Source organism: Choloepus didactylus, chromosome 4 (assembly GCF_015220235.1).
Source record: "Choloepus didactylus isolate mChoDid1 chromosome 4, mChoDid1.pri, whole genome shotgun sequence".
NCBI classification, from domain to species: domain Eukaryota; kingdom Metazoa; phylum Chordata; class Mammalia; order Pilosa; family Megalonychidae; genus Choloepus; species Choloepus didactylus.
The window spans coordinates 23,039,267-23,063,761 of NC_051310.1; the positions used below are offsets into that span (position 1 = coordinate 23,039,267).

Below are 24,495 nucleotides of genomic sequence, written 5' to 3' on the forward strand. Positions count from 1 at the left end.
TTTTTCTCTGTCTTCTATGTCTTTTGCTCTATTTGTCTGAATTCCATTCTCTTATATAAAGGTCTCCAGTAAAAGGATTAAGACCCACCCAGAATGAAGTGGTCACATCTTAATTTAAGATCCTACTCACCAAAGATCCTACTTACAATGGGGTCACACCCACAAGAATGGATTGATTTTATGTACACAATTTCCTGGGGTCCACAGAGCCTCCAAACCATCACAGGGAGGAAATGGGAATACTCTTATAATGTATCTGCAGTACACATGATGCACTATGGTGTTATTTGAAAAGGAGCTTAGATGTATTAAAAATATAGGATAACATTTTCTCTAGCTATATAATCAGTTAATTCTTGGGTAATATATGTAATCTAGATAAAGTTTGTTAAATAATTCAGACTGAAAAACATGATTTTCATTCTTTTTTTTACTACCTTTAAAAAATTTAACTAATCTTTTCAAAATTATAAAAGTAAGACATGATAAAGATGGATGACAGATGATTGATAGGTAGGTAGATAAGTAGAGATAAAAGATAGATAGATAGATAGATAGATAGATAGATAGATAGAATTAGAAGCGCAAATAAGTACATTCTCCTGTCATCCCAATAGGGTCCGGGCTTGGGTGAGGTTGGTGCAGTGTTCTTGTGTTCACAATTCAAATGAGTGCTAAAAAACACAGTATTCAATAGAAATAATATTTTAATGCAATATTTAAAGAAATAAAAATTAATTCCAAAAAGTTCATGTTGAATAAAGCATCAAACTTTTAAATAAAACAAGGACAATTTTACTGATTTTTCCTTTTGCCCCAGGTTTCTATAGGGCTCAGCACTGCGATCCTTCCACCCACACCTGATTCTAGTCCCCTAACCAGAGGTGAGCACTTTAAAACTTTTTGTTTATTTCTTCTTCTGGAACTTAATGTGCTTAATTCAAATTACTTGTTTATCCATTACTTGACCATCAAATTAAGATACTATGTCCTGAAATCCCCTTTATGAGAATAAGAAATATTCTCACTTAAACAACCTCATATCTTCCTTCCTCTATCTACATCCTGATTTTTAATTAATTTTTCATACAATTCTAGTTGCTACCATTTTAACTCTAAATAATCAATTTTAGATTCTTATTTCTTCATTTTTTAGTTTTAAGCAATATAAACTTCACATAGAGAAAGATAAAGAAATTATCACATTTCCACTTTTCCTTCCTCTTCTACCTAGTATTTTGTGTTAGGAAACTGTATTTACATTTTCAAGACATATGCTCACTTTCTTCTCTCTAGTTAAAATCATGCCCTATATACATTGGCAGCGTTTCTCATTGGAAGTGTTGTGGTGGAGTAAAAACTTAGGGCAGACCTCTTTTTCTTTCCACCAAAGAGTTTTGAATCTTTACCCCCTCCCCATAATACAAAGTGCCAGGTTTCCCACAGTCATTATGAAAATCATATACCCCAAGTAGGAAGTAATACCACTAGTCAAGAACCATTTAGAATTAATATACGTTGATCCTAAAATTCTAATCCCATTTAAAAAAAACCCTGACACTTGCAGTTTCATAATATTGTAAATATCATTCATTCATTCATTCATTCACTTATCCAACAAAGGTTTATGAATGCCCACTTCATTCCAGTATTCTTCTAGGAACTTACATTTCAATGGGGGTCAGCAAACATATCAATACACAATCAGAAGGCAAGTGCTATAAAAAAATAATGGGAAAGAATCAGAGCAAAACTGGGGAGTGATGATGTTATTTTGGTTGGGTGGACAAGGAAGGAAGGTCTCTGATGGTATGCCTATGGAGAAGGAAAAGTGAGGCTATATGAGGGAAAATAAATCCCTGAGGAAGTAATATATGGAATTTCAAGGAACAGTCATGAAGCCAATGCAGCTGATGCAGAATGATCTAGAAGAGGATGGTAAGAGATGTCCATGAGATAATAGGGGCTAGATTCTCTATGGTATGTTTTTATGCTCATGGAGAAGAAAGCATAATATGAGCAAGCCTAATATTCTAAGTAAAAATCTCCTAAGCCTCATGGTCCAAAGCATTTTCTTTCAATTTCTAGTGAGCTTTCTCTATACTTCTAGGACCCAGGTCACATTCAGCTTCTCTTTCTTTATCTTAGTTCACCTGTTTCCTCTTGTATCATCTTTATTTTAATAAAAGTCTTCCTCAAATCCTATGGATTTGGATGTGGATGAGGAGTGGATAGGGAGGAGGCATTTTTGTTGTCTAGTTGGCCAACTTTCTGGCTTCTTGCATGCTTCTTGCTTCTTAAATACATAAATATATTTATAATGCCATAACCAACTATTTATAGACTGATCAGATATAAATTTCTACCCTCAAAATAATTTTCCTTTAGGAATTTAAAGTCATCCATTGTTTCTTGGAGTTCGGTTTTACATATGTCTGATTTACATTTTTTTCTGAAAAGTTTTAGAATTTTCTCTCTAATCTTTATTTCTAAAATTTCACAAAGATATGTCTAGATGTAAGTCTTTATTTTTCCTGCTCAATACTTGGATCCTTTCAATCAAAAGACATCATTCTTCACATATGAATACTTATTTTTAGTCAAGCATGTTTCCCTTTATTGTCTATTCTCTTTGCTCTTATATTTGATGAATGTTAAATTTACTAGATTTTCAAATCCCTTATGTTTCTATTTTCTGTTTTTTTATCTTTTTCTCACCTGTGAATTTCTGTAACTTTATCTTTCAGCTCACTAAATTATCACCTCAAAGTACCAGAAAGCCCAGCTCACACTGGCTTAAACCATAAATAAGTTTATTTCTTACATATATAGACCTAAAGTAGGAAAGCCTTCAGATTTAGTTGAAGCATTGATTTTGTCACCAAGCATACAAGGTCTCTCCATTCCTACACTCTGCTACCCTCAGTGCTGATTTCATCCTCCATATTGTATCAAGGTGACTGCAGTTGTTCCAATATAATAATCAGAAATCATAACATCCAGAGGAAATGGAGAGATGGTCTCTTCCTTCAGCCACTATTCAGTAGACAGAAAATATTTCCAGCATACTTTTTCACACATTTCAATGGGCAGAGGAGACTCAATTTATCATTCCAAAACCAATCAATGACAGGACATATGGAATTAACCAATCAGGCTTACCTCTGGAGCTAGGAGTAGGTGTAACTTCCCCAGAGATGCATGACTGTGAGAAAGAAGTTGAAATCTGGACAAAATCGGGATGTTAAAACAGATGGAAATAGATGCTCACCTCCAAAAATAGTTAAGATTTATTCCTTCTTTTTCTCTTCTTAGAATGAGTTTGACTAAGATTAGGGTTATTGAAAACTTTACCAGAAAACCCACCTCTGCCTGAGGTTTACATTACGAAGATTTTAAATTATGATTCTATTTTTTAACAAATTTTTAAGTAATCAGATTTTCTAGTTATTGCCTCAGGCTTCAAAGGGAATTTATTTCCTCCAAATAATCAAATTAGCATAAAGTTGGTCATGTTATACTCTTACCATCTTTCTGATTATAGAATTATTTTTTCTCCTTTTACATGCTTGATATTGCCAATTCATATATTCTTTATTTATTTACTGATCAGTCTTTCTAATAGCTTATCAATCTTATTAATCTAATAAAATACTAATTTTTATTCACAAACTTTATAAAACAAACTTTTAGTTTTTTATATATTCTCTCTTGTATACTTATTTTACATTTCATTGACTTATTCTCATCTTCAGTATTTATTTTCTTTTACATTCCATAGGCTTGATTTGACTTTCTTCTTCTAGAATTCTGCGATGAATGCATAAACTGATGATTTGTAGTTTTTCTTTTTTTCTGATATATAATTATAACTATACATTTCTTTCAAAACATAGCTTTAGCTGTAGCCTATATTTTTTTTTATACGTTATAGCTTCATTGTCTTTCAGTTTTAAATATTTTCCCAATTTTCTTTTCAGTTATTCTTTGGCACTGGAATAGTTAGAAATAACTTTGTCTAATTCCCAGGGAGTTGGGGTTTTCCTAGCTATCTTTTTAAAATAAATTCTAGATTAATCCCTTTGTGCTTAGAGAATATACTCTGATAAATTTCAATGTTTTGAAGTTCATTGAGGCTATCTTTATGGCTCTACCTCCTTTATATGGAAAGCAGTTCATATATTTTATCTTAGAACTAGGGGTCTGCCATTTATATAGTAGAGCATAGGAGGAAGGGAAAATAGACGATGAAATCCTAAATAGCTGAGTTATTCCTGATAAAATTCTTTAATCAATTAAATAAATAATTGCCCAAATGCTTCACCTCTGTCCTTTGTGCAATTAGCTCAGATTTCAGCCCTTTTTAAAGGGTTCCCTTTGCAAAGATCCTACATCTGATGTTTTAAACTATATTTTTCCATTGATTGCAACATATCTGCTAGAATTTTTACCATATTTTCTCAGATAATCTACTCCACGGATTTCTTGTTTTTCCTGCAGTTATAGTCTTAATGCTACAACTTTCTGCAATCTTGAGAGTTTGTGAAGAAGAGGCAATAAAATGTGTTCAGTCTGCCATCTTGAACAAGCTTGTGGATCATGTTTAGCAACATTTTCTGTGGTCCACATTTAACTTAACTTTTAATAGCAGTGTTATTAAAGTATGCAAAGTATAAAATTGGCATTCTGGCAAAAAATATTTTATAATTAGTAAAAGTCATTAAATTAAAATTGTTCCCTATGCAATATTAAAACCAACCGTTTATTAGTTCATTTTGGTCAAAGTGTAGTCCAAAGGGAAAAAACATCAATTTTTCTGTAGAATTAAATTACTCAGCCAGTTTTCAGTACCACATAACCTGCCCAGGAGATCTTTGTAACCCAGTAGACCATGCAAGTGTTGATATCTGAAGTGTACTTTGTGGTACTGGAGCTGAAGTAAGGGGTAGAGAGAAAGTGAGTGACTCACAAGAGGTAGCACACCTAGATACGTTTTTTGTACCAAAAGCTTCAAGTCTCCTCTAGTGTTTTATGATTGTGGATTTCTCCATTAATACTTCTGGTCCCATTAAGTGAAAGAAAAGTCAACTTAAGAAAAGCTAACTTTCCTCCTCTGAATAGTTTCACAATTCTTATGGTACTTTTGCCTCTCAGGTTTGAAAAGAGAGAAAAATTCCTAAGGGAGAGAACTGGGTACTTCAGTGCATTACCCTGAAATAAAGATTACAAGAAATACTTTCCAGAGCTGGAAAGTGAAGACTTAGTTCAGAAAGGAGAAAATTGTACTCTATTTGCTTTGAAATAGTGGTCTCTAATAAAATTTGTCCTTTTCTGCCTGAATTAATTGTCTGTCATTTGAGAGACATGAATCTGGTCAACTGCAGCTATTTAGACCATATTCTTAAATATTCTGTATTAGCACTTGAGTCTCTTAAAATTGCTGAGAAATTTATTTTTTCCTTTTGTATACAATTCAATTGATGCTCATATCATGTAAGGAAAACTACAGAATACCTCCCTTTTACTGTGGCTTTTCTATACGCTTACATGTGCTATTGTCATGATATTTGGTGAATGACTAGGGCTAGAAAATAAATGAATTTATATAATTATGGTCTGCGGCTAACTAGGTGTACCTTAGGAGTGTCCATATCCAACTGTCACCGCTATAGAAACGTGTGAATAATCACAATCTACCTAATAAATGCAAGAGACAAGATCTCCTCCTACTTTCCCACTTAGTGCTCAGGAGTCCATTTGATCTTACAATTTCCCAAGAATGAACGAGAGACAGGCATCATTTAGAGTAGCTGCACCACAGAGCAAAAGCTCATGGCATTGATCAGTTGCTGGCTGGGAGAGAGGTTGGCTCTTGAGGGCTGTTAGTGAAGTTAGCACAATGCTTTCACTTATGGGAACCCGGACAACAAATGAATTGGAAGAATCTTTAGTCAACAGACTCCTTGAGTAATAAAATAGTCGATAAATCTTTATTCTTGTTTTCATTTCCAGGTGGCCCTAGCAGGGTTGGGTTAAACAATGGATATTTATTCACTCATGGTTTGAGTCTTGGATAAAATCTAAATCAAGGCATCATCAGGGCAACACTTTCTTCCTGAAGACTGTGGCATCTTTGGACTTAGCCTGTCACTTGGCAAGGCACATGGTGGCCTCTCCGGACCTATCCTTTTTCTTCTGGGTTCCATTGAATTTCAGTTTCTTGCTTCTGTGGCTTACTCTGTCTGAATTTCATTCCACTTATAACGGACTCCAGTAATAGGAGTAAGACCTATTACTGAAGTAGACCTTAACGGAAGTAGCCTTGTCAAAAGGTCCTACCTACAATGGGTTCACACCCACAGGAATGGATTAAATTTAAGAATATGTTTTTTTAGGGTACATACAGCTTCAAACCAACACAATTCTATTGCCAAGCTCTTTTACAAACTGTCCCTTCTCTAGCCGATCTTCCTGCTAGAGGATCCCTGACATTTGCACACCCTTTCCTTCTCCCATGTTTCTCAGATTCCATCTCATTCCAGCTCACATCCTTTGTTTCCTGCCACAAAAAAAAAAAAAGGATAATTTCTTCTTTGCTTGAGGCCAATTAGGAATAATATGGATAATAATCCATTAAAACCAGAATCTAAATAATGAACCACAGGAAAAAATTATAAAAAAGGGTTTCCTTCTCCTAAAGGGCAGTGAACATTGAACAACTGTGTAATTGACACTTTCTGGTGAGGATAAAAGATATTGATTCTGCTCTGGGAAGGTGACTTCCCAACCCAACCCCAACTCCCATCTCCCTCCCCCAAAAACAGACTGAATAATCTACTTCTAATAAAGCTAAGAAAATAAAAGAAAATGGAAAGCTCATATTTTTATATCAATCAGAAATTGGCATTTGTGTTCTGCTACTACTAATACTAATGTATAATGGAAATTTTGCTGGGAAAATACAAAGTCATCATTCTTGGTTTCTATGGTTTAAAAGTTTATCAGCATATAAATTTTAGTTCTCTTGAATTTCCTGTAATGTCATAGAATTGATGTTTAACAAAATCTCATATAACAAGATCTAAAGAGGTTGAGGTTTTTAGTAACAAAAAGAGAATTTTTCCTAAAAACATTTATTACCTGTTACAGAATTCATAGATAAACACACATTATAATTTTATTGAATTCAGTGTATTTTTTAAAATGTGAAAAGTTGTAATTTTTCTATTTATACCCAAAATACAATCTGTGAGTTTAAGAAAAAACTAGTTAAAAGTAAAGCTGCAGAAGTTATTTAGTCTGTCTTTATTTAGACTGAGCTAAAAAGGAGAAAAAAAATACCCCAAAACTAATTCTTTTCCATTTGGCTTTATTTCCTTGACACTAATGGAGAAATTCTAACACCTACACAGCCAATGAGTTGGAAAGTTATGAGCTTTATCTGGATATAGATATTTAGTCAGAAAAATATGTTTATTTGCTGCTTAGAGAACAGAGAAGACTGAACAGCCATAGACTGTCTAAATTCCAGTCTGCTGTGTGCTAGGATGTATACTATAAGAATCTTGCAGTTTAATGAGAAACACGGATATGAAAAATTTATTTTCAATCCCATGTGTTTAATGTCATGATAACTGTGCCATGAGACCAGATAGAATTGTAATCTATATTATAACAAAGATAGAGAACAGTAGCAATAATCATTAGTGCCAATTAGGAACTGTTTGTTATGTTCTAGATTCCCTATTAAGTGCTGCATATACATTATTCCTTGAGCCCTCACTGAACAATGTAGGTATAATTGTCCTCATTATTATCATGAAAACAATGATAATGATCTTAAAGTTATATGTGTTGGTTTTAATCTGTTAGGTACCCCATAAAAAACTATGTTCTTTTAATCCACTCTTGTGGGGGCAGACCTATTGTGAGTGGGCTCTTTTAATTAGATTTATTTCCATGGGGATATGATCTTGCTCATTCAAGGTGGGTCTTAGTTTACTGGAGTTCTTAAGAGAGCTCAGGGAGAGAGAGAGGGTTCAGAGCTAACACAGACCCAGATGCTTGGAGAAGCTGAAAGAGACATTTTGGAGAGAAGCTAGGATATGTAATCTAGAGTTTGCCCCTGGGAGAAGCAAGCAAGGACCCACAGGATCTGAGAAAGAAACCCAGAGACCACTTGGAGAAAGTCACTGAAACCAGAAGCAAACCCCAGGAGAGAAGGCTCAGCAGAGCCAGCCAAGTGCCTTCCCATGCGATAGAAGTATTCTGGATGCCACTGGCTTTCCTTGGAGAAGGTATCTACCTCTTGTTGCCTTAATTTGGACACTTTCATCACCTTAGAACTAGAACTATAAATTTGCAACCTAATAAATTCCCACTGAAAAAGCCATCTGGTATATTGCATTTCAGGAGCTTTAGCAAACTAGAAGAGTATATATCTTATTTCCATAGTATTTAAGTGTAAGATTCAGGACTCAGTGTCATATCTGTCTAAATCCAAAGCCCATGTTTATAACTCCTCACTTTTCAGGCCCCTAGTTCACAATTTGGAAGATTTTCTGGACGAGATACTGCCATAGTTGGGAAAGAAAACAAAGTAAAATTAAGCAGGCGAGGAAGGAGTGCAAGGAAACTAATTTAATCAGGAGGAATTTATTTACATACCAGAAGTAAACTGTGTGTTTATTGAAATCAAAGCATTTTTTCTGTTGAGTGATTATAGAGAGCAAAGAACATGAGGCCAAAGAAGAAGACTGGGGCCAAATCACGAGGGGCTTAAATGCTTAACTCAGAAACTGGGATTTCAGTAGATCATAGAAAGTGATTGAAGCCTAAGCCAGGAAATGGCATGGCTGGATTTCCACGTTTGATGGGTGTCCTGTCAGATCAGGTGAGAGGATGCCCTATGTAAACAATATTAATGTCTTTAATAGAGAAAAAAAGAGCAAATTTCTGAGAATATAGAAGATTCACATTGAAAATGTGACAGATTCCATCCCAGTGACCCGTCTGTTGCTCTGAGGACAGGAAAGTGTTAGAAGTGGGACGTGGAAACCATCAGTGTAGGATGTCACAGTTGTGCATGGCTGAGGTCTTAGCAGTAGCTTCCGTGAGTGAGGCAGGACAATGATGAGCTGAGGGTTTCCTTGCTTCTTCAGAGCCGTGAAGCAGGACCTGGGTATATCGAGACCACCTCAGTAAGAGGCAGGTATACTCAGTTCCATTTGGCATGAGCAGCCTGGATACAGCTTTCCGAAGTGATTTTCTACGTCATAATCACTCTTCCTTCCTTCTTGGAGCTTTAGTATCTTCTTCTGCCTTCCTTTCCCATAACCACACTCCGACTCCTTATCATAGTCAATTTCTTTTCAATCTTAGCTCAGGTATAATGCCCTAAGAGATACCTTCCTTCACCACCTCCCCAGCCAAGCCAGAGTCCCTGTATGCACCCTCACAAGCCCACTATATTTTTCTTCCCTAGTACTAATAACAGGTTATAATAGCATATTTAAAAGATTATTTGACTAATGCTTAGTTATTCCATTATACCACTGCTTTCTGGGGGAAGAGCCATATCTGTAGCATCCTTGAGACATCTCATAAACCCAGCATTTTTTTGGAGCAGAGTGTGTACCCAGTACCTATGTTTTCAATGAAAGAATGACTTTCACATTTGTGCCAAGTCATTTGATACCTTGAACATGCGAAGTCTATCTTGCAAGCTCTGACCTCATTGCTCTCCCTCATGAATATCTAAGAAAAACTTGAGGATTTAGTTTAAATGTCATGGCAAACGCCCTTGTGGGGATTTTCATAGTTTGATCATTCATTCATTCATTCATTCATTCCACAAACAATAACTGAGCACAGTGGCCTGTTCTAGTTCTGGGAATATATGGATAAAAAGACTTGTTTCTCCTCTCAAGTACTCAGTTAGTTCTGCCCACCCTCCAACCTCAGCTTTCTACTATTTTTTTCTACAAACTAATCCTACCACCAGAAAATAAGTTGCCAGTATTCAAGTCCCTTGTGTTTTCTACGAAAAATTGCCTGCAAAATGAGACATGGCTCTTTTGTTATTTTCATTAGAGAACAAATTGCTTGTGATACCTTTGACAGAAATTAAATGAATGCAGAGTCAGCTCTACCTTATTACAGAGTTGAATTTTTGAGAAAGGAATGGGAGGTTGTCAGATCCAGAGTTTCATTATTTCTTAGAAAAAAAAATGGTATCATTGAGCTCTCAAGTTACTGCATGAGGACACCTAGGCTGAGTTTCTAGTGACAGATTTTACAAAGAATTATACTTTGTAATGATCAACTCTGCCTGGTTGCAAGAAAGTGTTTTCTACACACTATTTTGAAAGAAAACAAGAATATTTTAGAAGTTTGGTATTTGAAGACCTTTATTCTTTCTTAATTCAAAGTATTAGAAGAGATTGATAGTTTGTGGTTTGTGTCAAAAATGAAATACTGCAGTTGAGACTTGTTTTTGCAGTTACTTCAACATGTCATGTTGACACTAACCTTTACAAAACGAAATGTTTGGAGGAGATTTGATTATAAAAACTGTGCACTCCAGGCTAAAAGTCTCTACTTCATGTGGATGGAATGTGGAGGGAAGGTGGGGAAAATGAGGTATATATCTTACTCAGCAGCACTTAGTGAGTTTAATGAATCATATTGAAGTATAGCATGTGTTTCAAGTATTACATTATATATCATCAGATACCTGCATTCAAGATTGTTCACACAGTTTATGTATCAGTACTTATTTGTTTATTTATGTTTGGCCTTCTTCAAGAGAAGATTGAATGAGGTTCTGCTCACTCCTCAATAATCGCTAGATACTCTTCTTAACACACTGTGCCTTTTTCTGGACAAAGGTGAATCAGCAGGGGTTTCTGGACCTTTACAATGGAGTATCAGCAATACTGCACGTAGAAACGTTTTCAGCTCACATTTTCCTGCACTCTCACTCCATCATCTAGTTTTCATGTTGAACCCAGTTGACTTGGTCCTGGGACTATCACAAAGATGCAGTCTCTCCAATTTCCTTTAACTTATAGGTGAGTAATTTTCCTTATAAACTTGATCCTGATTTAGACCCTGGATGTCTCCTGCCTCCAGAATTCAGACTCTAGTTGAGTTATTTGGCTTGGTGCCTGTTTTGATACTAAATCTTGTAGCAACTTCACTTGGATGTACTACCATAATTGAATTCTGTTTTCCATTAAGTCAGGCTTCAGGGCATATTTATATGGGCCGAAGACAATGGATATTTCTTTTAAAAAGGAACAATTCAACTGCTGAATGCTTAATCTGATCATTTCCAAACATCTAGATTTTTGAAATCCATCCATTTCATTGACTTAATTGTACCCTTTCATTTAGGTTTCTGGTACTGTGGAAAGACAATTGAAGTTTCTGTGAATTAAACAGAACAGATCAAAAGCAGAAAGAAAACTAGGAATGCTGTAGAGAATTGCAGATGAAATTTGTTTACTTATCTAACAAATCTATTTGCACAACTCACCATGAACCTGTCTCTGTCCTAATAACTCTACAAATAATAAGTATTTAATTTCACATTTAGGAACTTCCAGTTTCATTTTTGACATGTAAAAATCTTGGAAGTCATCGCTACCATTCCTACAAAAAATAAAAAAATAAAAAAATAAAAGCTGGGAAAACCTAAAATTAATCTATTCTCTTGAAATCATCAGAGAACAGGCCGCAGGGGAAACTGCCACTCCAAAATCTTGAGAAACACAGCTGGGATCTGCTAATCTAAAAGCTGCCAAAGCCATAAATTGTTAGAAGCACTTATATGATAGTTTTGATGAATTGCTGGAGGCTGAGTGTAGACTAGCTGGACAAGTGTGTGCATGGGGAAACTCTTGGTTCCAGTCTTAGTGTGGATCCCAAACACTCATGAACTTTACTTTGAAGAAGACATCAATTCAACAAGTAGATGTGCCTAAGAAAAAGCATCGATATGGATGAGGCAATTAATCATTGGAAAGAGGGAAAAAAATCGAATATTAGAATTGGAGGTTTCAACACCCTTCTGTCAGTAATCATCAGATCATCCATGCAGAAAATCAGTAAGGATATAAATTACTTGAACAGAATTCTCAATCACTTGGTCTAATTGACATTATAGAATACTCCATCCAACCACAGCTGAATATACATACTTCTCAAGCCCACATAGGATATTCACAAAATATACCACATTCTGAGCCATAAAACAAACATTAACAAATTAAAAAAATAAAAATCATAAAAAGTATGTTCTCAGATCACAGTGGAATTAAACTAGAAATCAATACCAGCGAGATAGCTGGAAAACCACCAAATATTTGTAAATTATCCATCCTACTTAAAAAACACATAGGTCAAATAAGAAGTCTCAAGAGAAATTTTAAAATTGTATGAAGTAAATTAAAATGAAAATACAAATTATCAAAATTTGTGGGATGCACAAAATGCAGTGACAGCAGTATTTAAATAAAAATTTATAACATTGAATGCATACCTTGGAAAAGAAGAAAGATATAAAGTTAGTCACCTAAGCTCTCATCCTCAGAAACTAGAGAAAGAAGAACAATTTCAGCCCAAAGCAAACAGAAGAAAATAAATAATAAAAATTAGAGCAGAGAACAATGAAATTGAAAATAGGAAAATAGAAAAAATCAACATACAAAAAGCTGATTCCTTAATGATCAATACAATTGTTAAAAGTCTAGAAAGATTAACCAAGAAAAACGTCAGAAGATGCAAATCACCAATAACAGATAAAAAAGAGGGTCATTGTTAGTGAACCCACAGGCATTAAAAGGAAAAAAAAGAACACTATGAAAAACTCTATAATCACAAATTTGTTAACTTAGATGAAATAGGCAAACTTCCTAAAAGACATAAACTAAAAACTCACAGAGGGAAAAATCATGTGAATTTATTTATTAAAGAAATTGAAGCAATAATTAATAACTTCCCAAAAAGAAAGCACTATGCCCAGATGAATTCACTAGTGAATTCTACCAAACATTTAAAGAAGAAATAATGTCAATTCCCCACAATCTCCACCAGAAGATGGAACAATTCTTAATCTAGTAAGGTAAAGCATGTAGGCCAGCATTGCCCTAGTTCAAAAGCAGATGAAGAATATTAAAAGATACAGAAACTATAGGCCAATATCTCTTATGAACAGATTCAGAATTCCTCAACAAAATATTAGCAAATCAAATCCAACAATATACACCATGGCCAACTGGGATTTATCCAGTTATTCAAGGCTCATTCAAGATTCAAAAATCAATTAATATAAACCACCAAGAAAAATCACATGCTCATGTAAATTAATGCTCAAAAAGTATTTTACAAAATCCAAATCCTTTTAAGATAAAAACTTTCAGCACACTAAGAATAGGGGAGAACTTCCCAAACTTGATAAAGAACATCTATTTAAAAAACCACAGCTAACTTTATTCAAATGATGAGAGACTGGTCACTTTCTCCCTAAAATCAAGAACTAGACCAGGATATCATCTCTCAACAATCTTATTCAACACTGTACTGGAAGTCTTCTCTAATGCAAAAGGACAAGAAAAAGAAATGAAATTATATAGATTGGAAACAAAGAAACTGTCTTTATAAGCAGATGACATGATGGTCTACAAAGGAAATCCCAAAGACTCAACCAAAAAACTCCTGAAACAAATAAGGAAGTATACCAAGTTCACAAGACATAAGGTAATTTAAAAAAAAAAAAAAAAAAAAAAGGCAATTACTTTCTATGGTTATTATATACCTGAAAAGAAAATTTGGAATTTGAAATTAAAAAAAAAATTCCATTTATAACATCTCCCCCCTCAAAAAAATGAAATATTTAGGTACAAATTGAATAAATAGTTATAAGATCTTCATGTAAAAAATTTTTAAAATGACGAAATTAATCAAAGGAGATTTAAATTAATAGATATTCCAAGTTCATGGATTGGAAGACTCAATATTGTTAATATGTCAATTCTTTCCAATCCAAATAAAAATCCCAGCATACTATTTTGTAAATATTGACAAACTGATATTAAAATTTATATGGAAAGTCAAATGACCTAGAATAACTAATAAAAAACTGCAGAAACAGAAGAATAGTATTAGAGAACTCATGCTATCCTATTTCAAGATTTACTATAAAGCTACGATAATTAAAAGAGTGCAGTATTGATGAAAGACTAGACACATAGGTCAATGGAACAAAATAGAGAGTCCAGAAATAGGCCTTCACAAATATATTCAACTGATCCTTGACTAAAGTGCAAAGGTAATCTAATGCAGTAATGATAGATTTTTCAACAAATAGTGCTGAATCAATTGGATGTGTGTGTGTGTGTGTATCTTAGACACAGGAATCCTGCACATGAATATTTATAGCCGTTTTTTTTTTCATAGTTGCCTCAAACTGGAACCATTGAAGAAGTCCCTCGATAGGTGAATGAATAAGTAAGATGTTTGCATCTATATAACAAAATACTATTCAGCTATAAAAATGAATTAGCTATAAAACTGGGCAAAGACACAGATAAATCTTAAATTATTATTGTTAAATGAAAGAAGGCAGTGTCAAAAAACTGCATACTGAATGATTCCAACTATAGTACATTCTGGAAAAAGCAAAAAAGCAAAATTATGGAGAGGCAAACAGATTAGTGGTTGCCACAGGTTCACGATGGGGTAAGGTTTGAGTAGGTGAAGTATACTGAATTTCTTAAGGTGGTGAAACTATTCTGTATGATACCATAATGGTAGGTAGATGACATCATGCATTTGTCAAAATCCATAGAATTTCACAGCACAAAGTATAAATGTATGCAAATTTAAAAAAAATTATTTAGGAGGTCAAGGGATGCCAGGATATAATGTAGAATGTGACCAAGGAATCTAAATATACTAAAAATGCATATAGCAAACTCATTGAATAAGGTGGGGACATACAGTTAAGCTCTAAGTAACTTTGGAAATGAGTGGAATCTATAAAATTAAAGGCCAAAGAAACTGTAAGTAAGTGTTGCATTTTATTTGGTAAAGTTGTTTCCCAAAGGGGTGTGAGTTAATTCTGAGACTCCTGTCAAGTACAGTACTGAACAACTGAGTAAATGGAGAGTGGAGGGTGGGAGCCAGGTTTCTCACTTTTGGAGTGAGAGGTTACAGATAAGCAAGGGGAGAAGTCTAGAATGATCCATGTGGTAATGGATTAGAGTTGGAGACATTAGAATGAAATCCTATTTAACTTAATATAGATACAGAAGGGTACTTATAGAAATGTGTGTGTGCATGAGTTAGTATATACACATATATTTCCCTGCACTGTCAGCTGAGAGGGTTTTAAAGCAATGTTTTCCTAATAGCAATGAAAACAACTAGCACCAGATTTGGTTTAATATTAGTCTCCAATAAAAGAAAACTATACTCCTTGGGGAAATAGCTGATTCAAGAACTCAGGCATGAAATATACAAGATGAGCCTGGGCCATCTTATGGTGCCAGAAAGCAAGGAAGTACTCAACAAATATACAGTGATGTAGTTGTATCAACAGGGTACAAGGCACAGCTGGAAGAGTTCCCAATGGCCAAAGCTGAAACAATTTGAACAGCAACATTAACAGTTATTGAATTATAACCAAAATTATTAAATAGATATCCATGATTACATACTGATATAAATAGAATTTTAAATGATAGAGAATAGATAGATTACCATGAAAAAGAATTCCAGATAATTTACACAGATACTCTGCCCTCCAGAAGATGGAGAATAATTGACTTTAAGTGTAGACTTTGCATACTGATTTCCCTTCATAGAAGACAGTATGGAAAGAGGAGAAGAAGAGGGATTTTTACAGTTGGGAAACATGGCAAATATTACCATATCCAGATGATCAAGGTAAACATCAATAGAGGTAGGTCTGTTGATAATATGGTATGGTGAAAATGTCACTTTACTTCTGTGGTCTTCCTCTCCAATACTAACGGGCACATATTGTATAATTCCATTTACATGAAATCTGTAGAAGCATTTACATGCATATATAAATTCCGTTTATTGCCAAATCCACAGACAAAGAAAGTAGATTAGTGGTTGCCAGGGCCTTGGAGGATGGAGATATAGAAAGTGACTTCTAATTGGTACAGGTTTCATTTTGGGGAGAGGAAAATGCTCTGGAATTAAATAGTGGTGTTGGTTACACCTATTAAATATGCTATAAACCACTTTAAAAGCATGATTTTTATGGCATATTAATTATATCTCAATATAAAAAATGTCCCAGTTGAGATCCTTCTGACTTGTACTCTTCTCCAGTACCTGACCAGTAGTTTGCAAAACTATCAAGGCCATCAAAAATAAGAAAAGCTGAGAAACAATCTCAACCAAAAGAAGACCAAGGAGACATGGTGGCTAAATGTAATGTGGTATCCTGGATGAGACCCAGGAACATAATAAGGACAAAGGTAAAAACTAGGAAATTTGATTAAATTATGGGCTTTTGTCTATAATGACATATCAATATTGGTACACTAATTGTGACAAATTTACCATAGTTATGTAAGATGTTAATAATAAGGGAAGCTGGGTGTGGGTTATGTGGGAAATCAATGCAATTTTCTCAACTTTTCTGTAAATCTAAAACTCTTCTCAAATAAAATATTTATTAAAAGAAACTCTATTAATGAGTACTGTTATTAATCTCCATAATAAAGATAAATCTATTGATGCACCATAAGCTTAAATAACTTGTCTATGGTCAAAGCTAGTAAGTGGCAAAGCTGGTATTTAAAATCCGGAGGGCTGGCTTATAGTTTGTGCTTCTATTCACTGTGCCAGATGTTTTCTGATCCAGCCTCCACCTTCTTCCACCCTTTCCATGTCCCCGGTAAGGTTCCCATGGCCCTGCTTCAAGACTGACCTCCAGCAGGGGATTGGAAGGAGTACAGAAAGAGGTGCAGATATTTATTCTCCCAGCTCTCTCCTTACAGGTGCATCTGAAGCTGTCAATCAAAGGTCCAAGCTCCTATCTGAAAGGCCTTTCCATACAGCTTTCTTCATTTTCCACTAAGGACTCCCTCTCCAGCCCTCAGTTCTAAATATTTCCCTATCTTTTGTGGATTCTTTATCCTGCCTATATCTTTGCAAATAGCCCACATATTAAATTCTTCTTACAATACTCAATTTTTATAAGTCATGTTCTTCCATCCAGGTCCTTTACTCATACCACCAGTAAGTGTATTAATTTTCAATTTGCTGTCAAAAAATAATACGTAGTTTAACATTGTAAAGTCAAAGTTTGCTTTCAGTGCCCTCTCACTTGTCTAACTCCTTCAAATATTCACTATTTTGAGAACTAACACAGCATTTACTAATCTCTGTAGACCCAGTTCAAAAATAAATATCTCACATAGCAGGTTCTTAGTACATGAATGAATGAATGAATGAATGAATCTGCTATGTTCTCCCAAAATATGTTGAAGTACCTCTGTCAACAGACATCTGACTTTATTGGCCCATAGATGCAACCCTGTTTGATCCTTTTTTGGTGTTGATGACTAGACACAGATATACACTGCTGAAGACAATGATATAGAGGCAAAATCATGAACATTATTAGCTGTATTTAGATTATACAGCTTATCTATAATTGTCAATGAATAGTAGTCATCCTCATTTTAAAGTGGCCAAGAACTTGGCAAAATTGAGTCCTGGTGTTGGATGGAAGGCAGAACATGAAAGAAATGAACTTGGATACTTAGCTGAGGAGATTCCCAAACAGAGTATGAAAAGTGCAGCCTGGTTTCTCCTTGCAGCTTATAGTGAAATGAGAAAGGAAGGGATAAGCTGAGAACTGAACTCCTAGGTACAAAGAAACTGGAAATTAATGGTTTGGAAAATTCTGAGCTTCTGGAAAATGAGTCCCCAGAGAATAGTGCTACATGAGAAGTTTTAACTGAACACGGAACCTGTCAGAAATGTCCATGCAAGTCAGGATTAGAAGTTATTCTAATTATTCAAGAGGATCTTTGGACAATCCTACTACTATTTGATGCAGTGGACCACTGCGAGCTACATAGAAAAATGGTAAGTGTTTTTGTGTGATATGTATGAATGGAACCACCACCAGCCTGGAATAAAAGGGATAGAGAAGAGACAAACTGAAGGAAAAATCACTTCAAGGGTGGAACAAGACTTTATGCCTGGAGAAGGTAGAGCCTTCACCCCAGTGTTGGGTAGAGCATGGCTGCTGTACAAACACTTGTAAAGGATAATGCTGCCTCTCCATCAGATCCAGAGGACAAAACATCATTCCATAGATGACTCTTAGACCTTGAGATCTAATAGATTATGTCCTGCTAGTTTCAGAATTGTTGGGAAACCCAGACGCCCATATTCCTTCCAATTTCCCCCTATGGGAATGGGAACATTTATCCTATATCTGTCCCTCCATTGCTTATTGGAAGCAGATAACTTGTTCTCTAGGTTTCCCAGGTCCACAATCAGAGGGACAGTTTGCCCCATGACAGAACATACCCATAATCAATTTTGATGAGACTCTGTACTAAGCATTGTTTCTGAAATAGCGTAAGGCTTTTAGGACATTTGATGGAATGAATACATTTTGCATATGGAAACAACATGTCTTTTTGTCATCCAGAATGTAGAGTATGGTGGTTTGCAGCTGAAAATTTCTTAAATGTAATCCATTCCTTGGGTGTGAACCCATTGTAAGTAGAATTTTTTGACAAGGTTACTTCAGTTAAGGTGTGGTTTAGCCTGATCAGTATGGGTCTTTATCCTATTACCGAAGTCCTTTATAAACAGAGTAAAATTCAGACAGAGAAAGTGAAAAAAACACAAGTGTCCGGCGCTTCTCCGCCCCGCCTCGAGTCCTCGGTCGGCCGGCGATGGGGACCAGAGAGATAAGGGGAGAGAGGGTGCGGACAACGTCTTACCCGGAGCACTTGTGATCACTCAGGACTCGCGGTGGTAAAGCAGATAAACTTTTAATGGGACTAGGCAATCATCATCTTTACAGGTTCCACCCGGGGCGAGACACCTCGGGGGAGAACAACCTCGATGCGGCCGTCAGGTACGGCTCCTTGTGGGCTGTCTCCCCGAGCTTTGCCCGGGAACTTTCTTATAAACCTTGCGTGTATCCAATAGGCTAACGCCACGCACACAAGCATGATTGGTGAATACAGCGGGTGGTTACATACATCAGAAGCCGGAAGCAGGATGTGGGCGCCATCTTGGCACCACTCGATGGGCGGGGGGAACTCAAGGGCAGGCTGCAGCTTGTCTACTAGGCCAAATCCGGAAGGTGGCTGCTCACATCTCCCCCTTTTTTGTTTTTATGCCCCAGTGTCTCCAGTGATGAATGTGCTCCCGTGGACCAAGATGGCCCACAACGTATTTTTTGGTGCTTTGGGGAGTCTGGACTAGGTCCCGGCCATACCAAGGTGGGACCTCTGGCACCGACCAGAATGCTCACTTCATATAGAGACCGGAGAACCCGTGAGCCGGAAACCACGTGGCCCTCCTTGCAGTACTCAGTCTCGCAACTGGGGGACAGGAGGATTAGGAGAAGGTAGCCAGTGCCGAGGGCGTCACTAGGAGCCTCTGTGCAAACGCCAAGGGTCCCGTCTGGCCACAACTAGGACTCTGCGTAAGAGGTCCACCTGAGACAAAAATTAGGGCCACTGGTACCGAATGTTTATATACGAGATTTTTTCATATACTTAGCTGCGAACCTTACCCCCGAATGCCCAGCTTCGAGTGGTTGGGATGGGTGCTGGGCAGAGGGACTATAGTTATCAGGAGGGTTACAGGCAGAGGACATGGCCATCATGGCGGTAACACGTAATTGCTGTTGTCTTTGAAACAAACGCTCCAGCAAACTCTTAACAATGATCAAACCTACTAATAACCCCACAGCAAGAAGAACCCAGTTGGTCAGATTAGGCCAAGAGAACCAGGAGGGAAAAAAGGTCAATATTCCTGGCCCTCTTCCCGGTCTGCTGGGGAGTGGTCGACACCGTCGACATCATTTGACCGCTCATCACGCGAGTTGAGGACTGGATCCAACAGGTCACGTTGGGGGTTTAACGACCCGTCAGGCTGCAGTTCTTTGGTGTTCTCAGGCGACTGCACGGTTCTCACCAATCTCTCCGGTACCCACACTGGTTGGCGTCCTGGTTCCTGGGGAAAGACACAAACAGAGCCTCTGGCCCAGCTGAGCACTGGGTCAGGACCTTTCCATTGCCCCGACAGAACATCCCTCCAACGGACCAGGCCTCTATGCGGAGGACCTGGGGTGGTATGTTGTAGGGCAGGCGTCATGGTTGATGCGTTTTCATTTAAATAATTGTATGTAAATAGGGCGGCAGACAATTGGGCCCTGGGGGACAGACCATGACCTATTCCCTCCTTTTGCTTTTGCAATAGTTCTTTAATGGTCCTATGCGCTCTCTCGATGACACCCTGCCCCTGAGGGTTGTATGGGATGCCGTGTTTTAGGTTAACTTCCATAACATCACAAAACTTTTGAAAAGCTTTGCTAACGTAAGCCGGGCCGTTGTCTGTCTTAAAGCAAATTTTGAGGCATCCTCAGGGTGAAGTGGGATAGAAAAGAAGCAATCTCTAATGTCTATGACAACAACAGGCCACCGCTCCGGCAGAGTTGAGAGAAGGGGCAACCCCATCTGGACAGGTCCTAGAGGCTCCATGCAACTATTTATGGCCCTCAAATCATGTAAAAGCCTCCACGCACCTGATTTCTTTTTTGATGATGAAGATAGGGGTGTTCCAGGGTGACGTGGAAGGGACGATGTGCCCCCTCTCCAACTGATCTGACACCAAAGCATGCAATGCTGAAAGTTTTTCCTGAGGTAAGGGCCACTGAGGTACCCAGACTGGAGCCTTAACTTTCCATGTTAACTTTATAGGTGTAGGCGGGTATGCACCCTCAGTGGCCCCTAGGAAAAACCCAGGCCTTGTCTACCGGGGTTAGAGTCAGCCTGAATGGGCTTCACGCGCCCTTGCAAGGAGGCTCCCAGCCCCCTGCCCGGGACATATCCCATTCTATTCAGCAACTGTTTAGAAGTTGGAGAGTAACCAGTGGTTAAAGTCACGTCCATTTGAGCTAGAATATCTCTTCCCCATAACGAAACAGGCAGGGCCAGCACATAAGGCTGAAAACTGCCTTGATGCCCTTCCTCATCCTCCCAATGGAGAGTAATGGTGCTCACCATGGGCGCTGAGATTTGGCCGATCCCTCTGATGGTGTCTTCCGCTTGGTTCGTTGGCCAAGCGGGGGGCCAATCTTGCTGTCTTATAATCGACCTATCGGCTCCAGTATCTAACAGACCTAGGAAGGCTCGGCCTTGTACTTTAAGAGTCAGCATGGGTCGAGACTCTAGGGACATCTGAAGACCCTCAAAAACTTCTCCGGAGGACCCAAATCTTTTATTCCCCCTCTGTCCTGGCTTGCTTGGAAAGACTGAATGCAGGCTGGGCAAGAGCAGAAGCTGTGCCAACCTATCGCCCTCTGCAATGACCAGAGTGCCCTGCAGAGACTGCACCATAACCTGGACATTACCCGTGAAATCTGAGTCTACAACACCTGGCACAATTGTTAATCCTCTTAACGCTATGGATGCTCTCCCTAATATAAGCCCCACGGTTCCTACTGGAAGGGGCCCCCTGAAAGAGGTCCCCACCAATTGGACTCCCATAGCTGGGGTTAGCACGAGCCCGGAGGTGGCACGGAGGTCCAATCCTGCTGATCCGGGAGATGCGCGGGTCTGGATGGGGGCCGCATCGTCCGTTGGTGTGTTTGGGGGCCCACCGCAAGGGTGGACCCCCCCTGCCCGTTTTTTGAATCTTGCTCAGGACGACCAGAAAGGCGTACTCCTTGCGCATTGAAGACTGACTTACAGTCCTCGGCGCGGTGAGGCCCCTTGTGGCAGCGGCCACACAGCCTAGTGACTGCACGTGGCCCGCGGAGGTGCTGAACGGCAGGCGGTTGATCTTTATTGGGGCAGTCTCTCTTAAAATGCCCAGACTGGCCACAGCCATAGCATCTTTTTGGCTTTACCTCTAAAGCTCTGGGGTCCTTTGTGTTTACTTGTAAGGAGCTGGCTAACATAGCAGCCAGCCCCGCATTAGTTAACGGGCTGCCAGCGTCCCTGCAAAGCCGAACCCACTCTGTCAAGCTCTTTCCCTTATTCTGTGCCAGGATAACCTTGCACTCCTTATTGCATTGCTCAAAAATCATCTGCTTAACCACAGTTTCTGCAACCATTGGATCTGAGAAAATCCTCTCAGCCGCAGTCTGCATTTTCGCTACAAAATCTACAAAAGGTTCTGTGGGACCCTGGTGTATGCCGCTAAGCGAAGCCTGCGCCTCTCCTTCCCCTGTCAATTTTTTCCAAGCCCCTATGAAACAGCGAAAAATTTGGGCATAAACCTCCTGGGGGTATCCTGTCTGATTCTGGGCGTGAGCACCTTTCCCTAAAAGCATATCCGCATTCCACCCGCCGTGCCTTGCCACAGCGTTTCTTGCGGCTTGTTCCTCAGCTAACTCCTCAAACCACGCCTTCCAATCGATAAACCTGCCAGGAGGCAAGCAAGAGCGAGCCAGCTGAAGGATATCTGCAGGTGTATGATTTAGGGCGGAGAGGTTTTCAACCATATTCAGGGTGTAAGGGGCGTTAGGGCCGTACTGATGGACGGCTTGCCTCAGCTCCTTCAAGAGCTTGTAATCATAGGGTTCATGATTACGAGCTTGCTGATTGATAATGACTGGGAACATCTCGGAGGCTGGTTCGGGTTCATTGAGCAGCGGTCGGTAGCCGCCAAGAACGCCAAAAGGTCTGAATGTGGTAAAAGGGCTCCACCTCCAAAAATGCCTCCTATTGGGTGAAGGGTGCGGAGGGTCCGCGTAGTCGGGTGGGGATTCTGGGCATTGCGCGGGAAGGTTAGGGTATGTACTCGGCATGTCCGCCAGAGGGAGCCCTCTATAAGGGCCCTTTACGGAACCGCTGAAACCATCCACCGGATGCAGGTGCATCCTCTGAGGCGCAGCAGCCGTTGCTGGTGGGGCGGAGGGCCGCGTGGGTGAGACAGGAGGCCCCTCTAGGTCAATCAGCGGAGGCGCTTCCGGCCCTTCATCTGCCTCACTTTCAGATTCTGAGTCAGAATTATCAGAACTAGCACTCGACTCCAGCGGCTTGCCCTTATGGGAGCCCTCCGCAGATGAAACAGACTGAGCCTCTTGGAGTGCATGTCGCGCCTGCAACAAGGCGGTAGGCGTAGTTAGGCCTGTGGCTGATTCTAACTCAAGTACTGCACGAACAGTCTCCCATATAAGGACTAGAATCGGGTCCAAACAGACACCCGTTTGGCGCGCTCGGTCTATATCACGACCAAGTTTCATCCAAGAGGGCAGATTAAGGCTGCCAGAACAAGGAAACCAGGGGGCAAAAGTGGCCACATCATCAAAAAATCGCTGGAGAGAGCTTCTCTTAACTGAGATACCCCACTGTTTCAAAAGGGTCTTTAAGGGGGTTAGTAGGGGTGAACTCCCGGACTGCCCCATGCTTGCAGCCGGCACTGTCTTGTAATCACTCGGAGAGCTCTTCCGAGTCCCCGGGGCTACCTGAACGCCCACGGGCCCTAGTCCTCGTATGGAAAGGGGGTGCTTACCTTCTCGCGGTGATCAGTCGCGGAGGTCAAACCACGGATCCCGGAAGCACGTCTCCGTCGGGGCGAGGGGAACGCAAATGAGGTTGCGGGTTCGAAGTTCCCCGTACGGGCCACCACTTGTCCGGCGCTTCTCCGCCCCGCCTCGAGTCCTCGGTCGGCCGGCGATGGGGACCAGAGAGATAAGGGGAGAGAGGGTGCGGACAACGTCTTACCCGGAGCACTTGTGATCACTCAGGACTCGCGGTGGTAAAGCAGATAAACTTTTAATGGGACTAGGCAATCATCATCTTTACAGGTTCCACCCGGGGCGAGACACCTCGGGGGAGAACAACCTCGATGCGGCCGTCAGGTACGGCTCCTTGTGGGCTGTCTCCCCGAGCTTTGCCCGGGAACTTTCTTATAAACCTTGCGTGTATCCAATAGGCTAACGCCACGCACACAAGCATGATTGGTGAATACAGCGGGTGGTTACATACATCAGAAGCCGGAAGCAGGATGTGGGCGCCATCTTGGCACCACTCGATGGGCGGGGGGAACTCAAGGGCAGGCTGCAGCTTGTCTACTAGGCCAAATCCGGAAGGTGGCTGCTCACACACAAGAAGCAAGAAGCTGAATCCAGAAGAGAAGGGAGAGACCAGGACATAAAGCCATGTGCCTTGCCACGTGACAAGCCAGTGACAAGCTAAGGACCCCAGTCTTTGGGGAGAAAGTATCGCCTTGAATTGGAAATTC

General features: G+C 39.3%; 1 long non-coding RNA gene across 1 annotated transcript in view; it reads right to left on the minus strand.

Annotated features, from left to right (window-relative positions):
* LOC119531042 overlaps nt 1-24,495 on the minus strand; it is an 86,728-nt gene that overhangs the window by 57,275 nt on the left and 4,958 nt on the right. The window lies entirely within an intron of this gene.